Consider the following 11,066-nt stretch of genomic DNA (forward strand, 5'->3'; position numbering starts at 1 on the left):
CGTTATATTTTAGATTATATTACATCAATTACCTAAATGCCTTCAAAGAAAATGAGCAAGCTAAGTCTCTTTTTTTCCATAGTTAATAATAATAATAATTATTATTATTATTATTATTATTATTATATTATTATTATTATTATTATTATTATTACATCACCGTCAACAATAACTTCATCAGCCAGTTCCATCGGCGTCGCTGACGCGTCAACTGCCGCAGATTTCTACCCGGCCGGAGTCGTTGCTGCCACCACGGCCTCCACCAACCTCCTGCACACCATCGTCCGGCGAAAGTCGCAACCACCATCAACAAAAAAAAAATGAAATGAAGATGATCGAAAGCTGAAAACCCATTGAGAGATCATTAATTCTGGACTGCAGAATACTCGCCGATACTGATTTTTCGTTTTCACTACGGAGGTTCCGGCCATTTTTTGGGACGTTCGACGCGTCGAAAGTGGCACTCGACGCGTCGAAAGACCTCAAAATGAGGCAAAACGCATGCGGGAAGGAGAACAACGTCATATGCACCGCCACCACCACCTCCGGCGACGCAGCAGACCCGACGAGGGCGAGAGTAGTAGCGGCGTCGGCTCCATTTTGCGAAAAAAGAAAGAACGGTGGAAAGTTGCGAAGAACAGTGGCCACCATCTTCAAACACCGCCTCCACTCACCGCCGCCAGCCACCGTCTCCCCCCATCTCCGGCGATCTCTCTCCCTCGCAAAGTCACGGACCAAAATGGAGAAATGTTGAAGATGATGAACAGGAGTTTTGTTTCCTCTTCATATTATTATAATATTACTCCGTGTTATGTATTATTATTATTATTATAATATAAATAAAAAAAAAGGCAAAAGTAGCAACAGCCGAAAGCTGCTGCTACTTTGCATAAAGTGGGGGACTTTGTCCCCCACGTTATATTTAAAAAAAAAAGAGGCTACTTTGCATAAAGTGGGGCACTTTGTCCCCCACGTTACATTTTTAAGTAAAAAAAATAAAAAAATAAAAATAAAAAAAAAATATATATATATATATATATATATATATATATATAATTATATTATAATATTTTATATGTTATAATATAATTATATAATTGATTATGTTTATTTGAATGATTATGTCAATCATTAACAATATTCTTAGAATTTTTAAGTTCACAGGTTCTCTATCAGATTGATCAGAATGCTGTGGAGTATTTACAAGAACCTAGTAGCATATGTTGTTTGAGAAATTGAAGATGCTCCAGCAATTATTCAGGAGGCCAGCTTCAACATGCTACTCGGAATTACAATTATTCAGGAGGCCAGCTTCAACATGCTACTCGGAATTAGAACTACAATGTTCCTAGATTTGGCTAGAGATCTCGGAATTAGAACTACAATGTTCCTAGATTTGGCTAGAGATTGAAAATTGTAGCCGATGTAGTTCCTAGATTTGGCTAGAGATTGAAAATTGTAGCCGATGTACATTGTATAGGACCATTGTAATTGAAAATTGTAGCCGATGTACATTGTATAGGACCATTGTAAAAATAAATAAAAAAAAAAAAATTGCACGAAACTTTCGTTTGAGGTTTTGTTCAACCTGCACGAATTTTCGTTTGGGGTGCGTTCGGCCTGCACGAGTCTTCGTTTGGGGTGCGTTCGGCCTCGTTCGGCCTGCACGAGTCTTCGTTTGGGGTGCGTTCGGCCTGCACGAGTCTTCACGAGTCTTCGTTTGGGGTGCGTTCGGCCTGCACGAGTCTTCGTTTGGGGTCGTTTGGGGTGCGTTCGGCCTGCACGAGTCTTCGTTTGGGGTGCGTTCGGCCTGCACGAGTCTGCACGAGTCTTCGTTTGGGGTGCGTTCGGCCTGCACGAGTCTTCACGAGTCTTCGTTTGGGGTGCGTTCGGCCTGCACGAGTCTTCAGTTGAGGTTGCATCCGACCTGCACGAATTTTTCGTTTGGGGTTTTTTATTTGACCTGCACGAATTTTTCGTTTGGGGTTTTTTGTTTGACCTGCATGCATGACATGCATATCTGCATTTTTATCTCAACTTTTTGCAGGATGATGAATTTCTGAAAAGCTCACTGGACAATGGACATGAAAAATCGCTAGAGATTCAACCTAGAAAAGCTGATCAAACTGCATAAAACCAAGACAACCCCCTTTTATTGTCTTTAAATGATTACGCCTTTTTGGTTGTACTCTTTTTCCCTTAGCTAGGTTTTTTCCCATAGGGTTTTTCTTAGTCTAAGGTTTTTAACGAGGCAACCAGCGTAAATCACGCCCCTCATGCTCAACTCAGACTTGAGGGATTCATCACAGACTATTAAGGCATTCAGACCGGGGAGACTTTGCTTGTAACAAGTTGGCCGCCCGGAGCACTGTTTACTTCTCGAACCTGACGACTCTCGCAGATTCAAGAAGTGGGGGACTTGTGATGGGTAAATACCCCCAGGGACTACTGTAGAAATATAATGTGTATAGTCCGTGTAATATTGTACCCCTAAAAAGTCGGGTGTCCCTTAGAAATTGTTAAGGGTCAAATGTAATATTATATTCCTGAAGGGTCAGGTCCTATTTCTATATAAAGGACCGACCCTCCCTTGTAATGGCATGCTGGATCCTGGATCCTCAATCTGAAGGACTCACTGAGCTCCTTCCTTCTCCCTTCCATCTTCTTCTCTCTTCTTCTCCAAGAAGGAAGCCATGGCTTCCTTTCCCCTTCTCCCTGCATTCATCCATACACCAATCCATACACTACAACATACACAATCAAACAACACACGGTGGTGTAAATCCGTACCCCCGTTTACATTTACACCATCAATGAGATACCTTGAACCAAACGCCCCCTTAGAGTGTGTTTGGAAAGAAGGAAAATAATTTTTGAAAAATGAGTTATTTTCCAGAAAATAATTTCATTTTCTGTGTTTGGTTGCATTCTGGAAAATTATCTTTGCGTGTTTAGTTCATTTTTTTGGAAAATGAGTAGAATTGTATAATTATATATTTTTATTATTTTATTTAATATATAAAAATATATAAAATAATAATATTTATTATTAAAAGAAAGAAAAAAAAACACGTCGCTTTGGTTTCCAGCCGAAAACCAGAGCAATTCCGGCGGGAAACCAGTCCGCCGAAACGGGGTTGTCCCTCACATGGAAGTCATTTTCGGAAAATGACTTCAGGACTTTTTGTCCGAAAGTTATTTTTCAAAATAAAAAAGGTTCATTTTCCATAATCAACGGAATTCATTTTCCTTTGCATTTTCCAGATGTTGCCAAACACCGAAAGCTCGAAAAATGATTTCTGAAAATCATTTTTCGGATTACCAAACACACCCTTAGTCTAGCGGACATCACTGGCCAGTAATTTTCAATTGATTCCATGGCAACATTTGATTGCGTAGGATCATATAGAGTAGTAGAGTGATAATACTGCGTTACGTGGACACACGGTAGATTCCAGTCAACTAAGTGGATTGACCAATAATAAAATATTGAAGGACAAGAATGCCCTTTCAAATCAAACTTTTACAGGGCGTTTGGTTGGGAGGAGGGAATTAGGAGGGAAAAGAATTGTAATTCGGTGGAATTGCAATTCAATGAATAAAGTAGGAATTGAAATTACAGTATTTGGTATGCAGGAAGAGGAATACAAGGAATTGAAAGGTAAGAAGCGACAAAATGACTAAAATGCCCTTATGTTGTAGAAGTAGTAGTAATAATAATAATTCTTTCAATAATAATAATAATAATAATAATAATAATAATAATAATAAGGGAAAATGGCATTTTTTCCCCCTATGTTATGTGCATATAGCACTTTTTCCCCCTGTGTTATTAAAGTGGCAGTTTTTCCCCTTCAGTTATTTTAAAAGTAGTAGTTTTTCCCCCCTGTAATGTTAAATTGACATTTTTGCCCTTAAAATAATTATTTCATTTATTTTTATTCTCCAACCAATTATTACTAATATGTATGGAAGATCACGGTTCAATACGAACCTAATCGAACACTGTAGCAATTAAACTTAAATAGTATGACGGTAGTTACGGTTACGATTCAGAACCGAAAAAATAAAATAAAATAATTGTTGAATTTAGACTATTTTTAAATAAGAAATAAAATTAAAAAATAAATAAATAAATAAATAAGTTTTGATTGAGGTTCAAAATCGAAATTGTAATCGAACCGTACCGATTTATCAAAATAAGTGTTTGATCATTTTCACTATATATGATTGTGGTTTAGTTTCGGTTCACGGTTCGACAATTATTTAATTTTATTTTTTTCGGTTTTGAATCGTAACTAGAACCGTCCATACTATTTTGGTATGATTGCTACAGTGTTTGGTTAGGTTCGAACGAATCGTGATCATCCATACATATAAGTAATAATTTGATGGAAAAGAAAAATAAATGAATAATTACTTTTAAGGGTAAAAATGCCAATTTAACATTTCTGGAGGAAAAATAGCCACTTTAATAACACAGGGGGAAAAAGTGCTATATGCACATAACATAGGGGAAAAAGTGCCATTTTCCCTAATAATAATAATAATAATAATAATAATAATAATAATAATAATAATTCCTTCAATAATAATAATAATAAGTATAATAATAATAATAATTTCTTCAAAAATAATAATAATAATAATTCTTTTAAAATAATAATAATAATAATAATAATAATAATAATTTTAAATTTTTTTTTTTAAAAAAAAAAGACAAAGGGTATGGGAGGAGGGGCAAAATTGTCTTTACACCAACACAATTGCCCATCCTCTCCACCCCTGAATTGCAATTCATCATTTGGAAGGAATTCCATCCAACCAAACAGTGTAGTATGGGAATTCACTAAATTACAATTCAATGAATTACAATTCATCCCAAACTACACTCAACCAAACATGCCATTAATGAACTGATTTTTTTTTATACTTTCTCATCTAACCCATTTGTTACGCATGAAAGTTTACAGCTCTCCAGCTTTCATTCGCTCTGCGTGGGTAATGGGTTATGTTTAGATATAAAAAGTACTATACTCTATATCAAGGTTGCAGAAGGCATTAGACGCTAATTGAGCGATCGGAAAGCGCCTAGCACCTAAGGCGCTTACGCAGTCGAGTATAATAATAATAACAACAATAACAATAACAATAACAAATACAACAACAACAACAACAATAATGATGATGATGATGATGATGTATAGTCATCCTAAACCCTTAAAAAACACATACACACACTTGGCTGAGTTAGGCGTCGACTCGACCGAGTTAGGCGTCGACTCGACCGAGTTAGGTGCCGACTAAAAGGCACCTAAGGGTGAAATCCCCCTCGGTCAAGGCCCTCAAGGGGGGCTTAGCGCCTAGTCGATGCTTAGGCCTATTTTTACAACACCGCTCTATATTTATGATAAATGATTATAACTTTATAAGTTTAAATTCTAAAGTTATATTTTCTTTTTCTCATTTGATGTTTTTAGTTTAGTTAATGAGATCATACCAAAATTACTTGCAATTCATTTTTTATAATACTAAGTTTAGCATTAGTATATAAAATTTATATATTTAAAATTACATTAAAAATACTATTCAACACAAAAAATTTTGAAAATGATTTTAAAAAATAATAAAGAAAATAAGCAAAAAATAAATGGTTGATTTAACTGATGAATGATGAATTGTAAACATGACATTTAAAATATGATAGTGTGTACGTGTCATTCACTTCAATATGTTACGCTGTGTATTTGTAATATACGAGGCATTATTTACATACACATATAAATAATTTTTTAAATTATATTCAAATGAAGTTTTTATTAAATTTAAATAAAAAAGTATAATTTCTTTATTATTTTAAAATATATATTATTAATATTGAAATTGATATGTACTAAATCAAATGTATAGTGTTATGCAAAACACTTTGTGCTCAGATGGCATGTAGTGACTCTTCCATATGGAATGTCATGAGATTGAGCTTCAGTCGTGTTGTATTTAAACAATGGAGACACCTCAGAACCAATCAATTAAAGACAGGGCCGTTTTTTTTATTTGGGTGGCATTGTGCTGGTAAATAATTGGGGCCCTATCAAAGTAAAAATAAACTGTAAATTGAAGAAAAATGCATAAAAGCTTAAACAAATTTCAAACTTTATTTATTATGAACAAATTTCTAAACATAATGCAAACTACAAATCTTTTATTTAAAAAGAGCTGTCCTTCTAGCATTCTTTGACGCAAATTCATCGATCAACTCTTCATAATCTACTTTATCCAAAAGAGCATTTTCAATAGAAATCATAGCTAATCCATTAAGTCGTTCTTGTGACATCGTAGAGCGTAGGTAGGACTTCAACAATTTCAACTTGGAAAAACTTCTTTTTGCAGATGCAACAGTAACAGGAATAGTTAATAAAATTCTGTATGCAATAATCGCATTAGGATAACAATCAAACAACTTCAAATCTTTCAAAATTTCAATGGGTCCTTTTTTTTCATGTCCATATAACTCTCTTCTTAATTTTAACTCCACATACAACTCATCTCCATTAATATCTGAATGTCCATTATGCGTAAGAGCATTTTCAAGACGACTACAAGAAGACTTCAAGCTCATATCATCTAAAGAACTTAACCTATCAGAATTAAACAAGAAACCAAATATTTGATCATACTTTTGAAATTGTTCAAACCTGCTCTTAAGAGAAACAATGGCTTGATCAACAATGAAAAGAAAATAGTTAACTTTTAATGATTCTTCTGCAGTTAATGAAACTTCTAATGATTCAACTGAATTTTCATCAAAGTGTTTTTTTCTACGAATTTCACGTCTCTTATGAAAAACGGGGTTTATATCCATTTTAATAGCAATTTCCTTGGCAGAATCCAAAGCATCATTAAAACCACTATCTCTATACTTCTCAAAAAAGGAAATCAACTCCTCAATTTTTTGGATAGCAACATCAATAAGCATGTCTTTGGATTGCAAGTACTTGCTAACAAAATTAACTTGATACAATATTTGAAACCATATAACTATAGCAACCAAAAATTCAAAATCACCAAGCTCATTTGTTGCTAAAGATTTAGCTTCACTTCTTACTAAGGGCTCATTTGTTGCTAAAGATTTAGCTTCACTTCTTACTAAGGAATCACCATCAACATCTGCCACTTGAAGTAAAGCCACTAAGGAATCACCATCAACATCTGCCACTTGAAGTAAAGCCTCTCGTATTTCTACCATTTGAACTGCCACTTGAAGTAAAGCCTCTCGTATTTCTACCATTTGAAATCTTATTGCTTGAACACTCTCAACAATTTCTACCATTTGAAATCTTATTGCTTGAACACTCTCAACATGACTCTCCCAACGAGTGGAAGACAATGACTTAAGAGTTAAACCATGTCTATTATCTTTCAAAATATCCCATCTCTTGGTAGATTTTGCAAAAATTGTATATATGCGTTGTATAACTCCAAAAAAATCTTTGGCTTTATTACAAGAATTTGCCATATCACATAGAACTAAATTAAGACTATGGCAACCACATGGAGTATAAAAAGCTCTAGGATTTTCATCTAAAACTCTTTTTTGCACACCTTGATGTTTACCTTTCATATTTGACCCATTATCATAACTTTGCCCACGTATATCAGAAATATTAAGATCAAGAAGGCACAATTCATTTTGCAAAGTACTAAAAAGACCTAGACCAGTTGAATCATTCACATTCAAAAATCCTAAAAAAGACTCCTCAATGTTAACTTGATGTGTAGAGACATCCACATATCTTATTAGTAATGACATTTGTTCAGTGTGGCTAACATCAGGAATACAATCAAGTATTACAGAAAAATATTTTGCTTGCTTTATTTTTTTTAATATTTCAGATTTTATAGAGGAAGCAAGCAAAGATATTAACTCATTTTGAATGCTATGACCAAGATAATGAAAGTAAATTTCTTCATTTTTAATACGCCTAACATGTTATTGAATAATAGGGTCAAATTCACTCACCATCTCAACTAAGCCTAAAAAGTTTCTATTGCCATTTTGATACAATTTTTCATTAGTTCCACGAAAGCCTAAATTACGCTTCCCAAGAAACTTGACAAAAGAAATAATCCTTAACAAAACTTTTTCCCAATGATCTTTCTCTTTCTCAATTAATTCTTGAGTGACTTTGTCAATGGTTTGATTTTTATTAAACCTTAGACGCAAATCATACCAAGTCGTCATATTTTTAATATGCTCCATACATGTCTTATGTTCTCCAAGTCTTTCACCAATATGAGCCCAATCTTTGAAACCCTCATTTGTTAATTGACCTTTACCAATACCCTTTTTAAAGATTTTGCAACAAAAACAAAAAACTCTATCAAGATGTTTTGAATACACTAGCCATTCTCTATCACATCTTTCTCCATTTGATAAGACCCTAGTATACAAATTTGCAGTAAACCGCCTAGAAAACTTATCTTTAGGACCTTTTACAATAGAATTGTCTCTCTTAGGACCCTTGATTGCTAATAAATCAATCATTTTCGAATCAAGTCTATCCCAATTTCTTGGATAAAAAATATCAAGCAAATGAAAAGTTTCACATGAATTATTCAAATTGTCATTCTCTACTTCATTAATATTGTTATCAACATTGTTATCAACATCAACATTAACATCAACATCAACATCCACATCAACATTTGGATTTTCAGAACAAACTTGTGGTCTAATTACAAACTTATCTAATGCTCCTCTTTGTAATCGTTGTACCTCTTCATTTTTTTTTTGTTTCTTACGTTTTTCATAGCTAGATTTATATTTTCTAATGCCAGGAGTCATAATATTAATATATAAATAAATTTGAAACCAAATAAGTGACCGGTAGTGCACAGGCAGACAACAAATCACACAGGATATTGAGCAATTGAGAAAAATAGCAATGCACAGGCAGACAACAAAAACATAACAGTATAACACGTAATATTAGAGGTTTAAAGTAAAAAGGATTAAAACAACCTGACCGAAATTCGAAAATCGCCAATGCCAATTGGAAATTGAAACCTGAAATTCTGGAAAGCCGGTGACCGGATATTATCGGCTTCCTCCGTCAGCTTCCTCGCAGTCGCAAGACGCCAGTCGCTCCCGGAGCCGTTCTCGCTGTCGCTTCACGCGTGGTTACGGAGTACTGGAGTAGAAGTCGGCCTTCCGCAGTTCCGCGCCACTTTCGCGACTCCTCCTCGTCGCTTCATGCCAATAGAATTTTGCCGTCGCTTCAGTCTTCACACGTCACGAATTTTGAAGAGTCGTCTCCTCGCGTCCCTCAAAGAAACAGAGAGAAACGGACAATTTGATTATTTGCGTATAAATTTACTGAGTATAAATTTTTTTTTTAATACATATAATAATGGGCCTAAGGCTGGACTAGGGGCCCCCAAAATTTGGAGGCCCTGTGCTATTGGACAGCTTGCACAGCCTAAAATCCGGTCCTGAATTTAAAGAATTAAGTGAAAGTGGCATTACTATCTTCACATTGTCAATAAAAAAGATAGTAAAAATTAAATGAGCAAACCTCATGATGATCATCCACAACATGTGGTGTATTTTCATTTACTATATATCATGGACTTAAAGTCAATTTGGAGGAGAGATGACATTGATGTTTTGGTTTCCTTGTGTTATTTGGGGAAAAAAAAGATTATTTACGTTAATCGATCTTCAATAGGTAGTCGTAAAAAGAAAAAAAAAAAAAGATTGTTCAAATCAAAATCATTTTTTTTTTCTTTGACTAATTAATTTGAGGGAAAATGTTAGAAAAATTATATCACCACATCAATGTCAAATGCCATGAAGTTGACAGGAGTTCACTGAAATACAATTGGGTACCAATATTAAATTAATATACAATATATACTACTTCTAAATGAAAGCCTATTATTTAAAAAAAAAAAATTAAAAAGGCTAACACACTAAGCATACTCAGTTGATTACAATCCGTTAATCTTTAACAAGAAAATAAATTTTAGTAATGATGACAAGTTGTCATGTTATAAAAGTATTGGAGTATAGGTTATTATACATTGCTAACTACAATTATTTTATTTTTAAAAAAAAATTATTATTGATTTTTTATTAGATTGAAAATAAAATTGTTCTTTGATCTTTTTTCTATCCATAGAAAGCAAACTCTTAAAATAGCAAATGTTAAAATTAAGGCTAAAGTGTCATTCCGCACCATGAACAATATTGGATTATTCACGCCGCACCTTGAACTTTCATAACCTCCATTTCGATACACAAACAATTAATTTTTTTTTCATCTGGCATTTTTCACAGGTTACCAGGTTACTATGATGACATGGCACAGGTAATATATACTATGAAAAATGCCATCACCACATCAATTGATTACAATCCGTTAATCTTTAACAAGAAAATAAATTTTAGTAATGATGACAAGTTGTCATGTTATAAAAGTATTGGAGTATAGGTTATTATACATTGCTAACTACAATTATTTTATTTTTTTAAAAAAATTATTATTGATTTTTTATTAGATTGAAAATAAAATTGTTCTTTGATCTTTTTTCTATCCATAGAAAGCAAACTCTTAAAATAGCAAATGTTTTTTCTATCCATAGAAAGCAAACTCTTAAAATAGCAAATGTTATTTCTATCCATAGAAAGCAAACTCTTAAAATAGCAAATGTTAAAATTAAGGCTAAAGTGTCATTCCGCACCATGAACAATGTTAAAATTAAGGCTAAAGTGTCATTCCGCACCATGAACTATATTGGATTATTCACGCCGCACCTTGAACTTTCATAACATCTATTTCGATACACAAACCATTAATTTTTTTTCATCTAGCATTTTTCACAGGTTACCAGCCATTAATTTTTTTTCATCTAGCATTTTTCACAGGTTACCAGATTACTATGATGACATGGCACAGGTAATATATACTATGAAAAATGCCATCACCACATCAATTGATTACAATCCGTTAATCTTTAACAAGAAAATAAATTTTAGTAATGATGACAAGTTGTCATGTTATAAA

The 11,066-nt window shown here is 33.6% G+C and overlaps 1 pseudogene; it reads right to left on the reverse strand.

Moving 5' to 3' along the window:
- Positions 1-6,202: 6,202 nt before the first annotated feature.
- Positions 6,203-8,845, reverse strand: LOC116024126 (annotated as a pseudogene).
- Between the last annotated feature and the right edge of the window lie 2,221 nt (positions 8,846-11,066).

This window comes from Ipomoea triloba, chromosome 7 (genome assembly GCF_003576645.1).
Source record: "Ipomoea triloba cultivar NCNSP0323 chromosome 7, ASM357664v1".
Classification (NCBI taxonomy): domain Eukaryota; kingdom Viridiplantae; phylum Streptophyta; class Magnoliopsida; order Solanales; family Convolvulaceae; genus Ipomoea; species Ipomoea triloba.